Source organism: Boleophthalmus pectinirostris, unplaced genomic scaffold (genome assembly GCF_026225935.1).
Source record: "Boleophthalmus pectinirostris isolate CB_2022bp ecotype Guang Dong unplaced genomic scaffold, ASM2622593v1 HiC_scaffold_5, whole genome shotgun sequence".
NCBI lineage: Eukaryota > Metazoa > Chordata > Actinopteri > Gobiiformes > Gobiidae > Boleophthalmus > Boleophthalmus pectinirostris.
In genome coordinates this window covers 26,905,496-26,908,240 of record NW_026571404.1, presented here as the reverse complement: position 1 = coordinate 26,908,240, position 2,745 = coordinate 26,905,496, and positions in this window count along the sequence as shown.

Genomic DNA, 2,745 nt, shown 5'->3' with positions numbered 1-2,745 from the left:
CCTGCTTTATTTGATCCCTGAGGGGCTGCACCAGAATTGCCCCAGCACCATAAATTCATGTCTCCATGGAGATGTTATTGCTTTGCCTGGATTGTCGCCTGGACCTGTATCGTGTTAGTAAGATCTGTGGAGAGGCAACCCAGATCATAATGAAAATGTTTTTCATTGTGTTTTTGAGCAATAAGTACTAGAAAAGTGAATTTGAAAAGAAGTCCAACTATTCATTTTCTCGAATATGACACTTTTGCCCTAATATTCGTTTTGTTTTATTATGGAAAAAAGACATTAATTATGTAAAACTGTGTGAAGGTAGGTCTCAGGACACACTTATTTATTTAGGAAAAGTTAAAAAACAAACAAAAAAAAAACCAAAACATATATGTAATAATAATAATAGAAATGTTCCATAGTATACTTTCAATATTCATTTTAGTACATTTGACAAATTTCAATGTATTTACTTGATGGACCTGGTTTATTTTATTTGTATTTCAAGTCCAAGGCAGGGTATACTACACTTACACAATTTTAAAATACATGTTCAAATACATTTTCTTAAAACCAGTCAAAAATATAAAGGCAAAGTTCTTCAAGCAATTAAACACAACCCTGTCCAAAATACTCACATTAAGATTAAAATGGACTTGACTGACTTGATTGATAATGTTTGTTTGCTTAGTGTTTTCAGTTTCTTTTTTTTATGTGTAGTTTTGTGTATGTGATGAGTGTGGAGAGAGTGGTGGGTTGTGGGAAGGTTTTGTTGTTTTGTTTTATTTTTTTTGGTTGTTTATCTATTTTTGTATAATTTCAAAGATGGAAAAAATTCAAAGATCAAGATACAGATATTGAAATCAGGTAATTAAAACCCCTGTTTGATTTTCATTTTTTGCAGTGCACCTCTTCAAACCGCATGTCCAAACACACCACTCGTCTGGACTGAAGTCTTGTTCTTTTGATACGCTCTCATTGTCGGCCATTGTGCTATCTGTCAGATCTTTGATAACAACATGTTCTATTCTGAGAAGACAGAGGAGATCAGGTTGACTTTGGAAGCCGGACTTGGACATGAGTGTGTGTATGTGTCTATCCAGGTTCCCCGCGGTCCCTCTATTGGTCTTCCGAGTGGGTGGTCTTTTCCGAGAGTACAGATCTGGAAACTTTATACACCTACACACATACATATACACGACCGAAGAGAAAGAAGGAGAGACAAAGGGGAGGACTGGGAATCACACCAACGCAGTACTGCACAGGGTTAAACAGGCAGCAGCAGCAGTCTCCTTCCAGATGTGTGACATTACTTGAGTCGATCCCAAACATGAACCAGTAGCTCCCACTCACTCACTCAATGCAACTCAGAGCATAGCAGACCTACTACACACATAAGATCCTGTCCAAGAGGCCGGTATGTTTGGATAGAGATAAGAAATTGAAAAAGAGCAACACTAAAAAATAAAATGTGGGGTATGAAGTTTCCCTGTTGCTCCATATATTCTAGTATATTAGTTTTTGTTGGTGGTGAAACAAGTATCAACAGAACTACAGTCATTTGAATAGGCCAAAGGACATGTATATGAAATTTCTTTTGCTTTTGATAACAAATTATGTAGCTGTTTAGTTCAATATTACGTTATTTTCTGATCGATGTTATAATGTTGTTTCCTTATCAAAAAGATATCCGGAGTTGTATTTTGTTTCATTTCCACATGTTTAACACAACAACCCTCCTCATTTAAGCTAAGTTCTTCTCTCAAACAGAAAATACTCTATTCCACCTTGTGATGCCGTGTGGTAATACAGGAAGTGCTTCACAGTATGCCATTAAACTTACCTATCCCCTCAGAGACAAGCAAGAGTGAGATCAGCCCAAGTTACAGGTCAGATCTGTGGAGAATGTATGTTTTTCGATGTATTTTGGAGCAACAAAAACAAATGCAAGTGAATAAATACAATATGGAGCAATTCAGGTGACTCAGTAACATCTCCATGGAAACAAGCAGGTGCCATCTAGAAAAGTTTCACAGTGTACTTTTAAACTGCTTGGTATTCCATCTACCTTGGTTCACAGTTCATTTTATAAGTGAAGAATTGAATGAAAAAGACAAGAAAATTGGAGCTTCGGACAGGTTATGAGAACAGACTCCACTCTGACCTTTGGAGGCAGAGCGCCCCTGGACATCTATACATCCCACTCCAATGGGGAAGAAGAAAAAAAAGAGGGGGACATGGTCCACTGAAAGACAAAGAAAGAGAAAGTAAAATTAAATCAGTAAAAAGTGGAGGAGGAGGACAACACGGGAGAGTCGTAGGAGGGCGGAAGTGGTTGATTAAGGCTCTCTGGAGATTCTCTTGTTTAGATTGTTCTGCATTGCGCTCTCTGACTCCTTCTGGTCCTGACATCTGAGGTAGATTACAGCAGAGAGCACAGGTCACAGTTATGAGTTAAACCAGGACCATATGGTGAATGTGAGTGTCCACTGCTCCGCTCTGGGATTCCCCGCTGGTCCCACTGTGACGCTCAAATTTATTTTCTTGTTCATTGTCTCTCACTGACATATCAAAGGAACATTGTTTGTGGAACAGCAAGGGAGCTCCAGGTTATTTGCTGGTCCCGGATGGAAGCTCTTAGCCCCTCTTTACCTCTTTACCTCTCCAACCCTCAACCACTGATTCATCCTCCCTTATCTAGAAGAAATGAGATCTAACCACAAAAATGTCATGTGAACTCTGTTGAGATTGTATTCT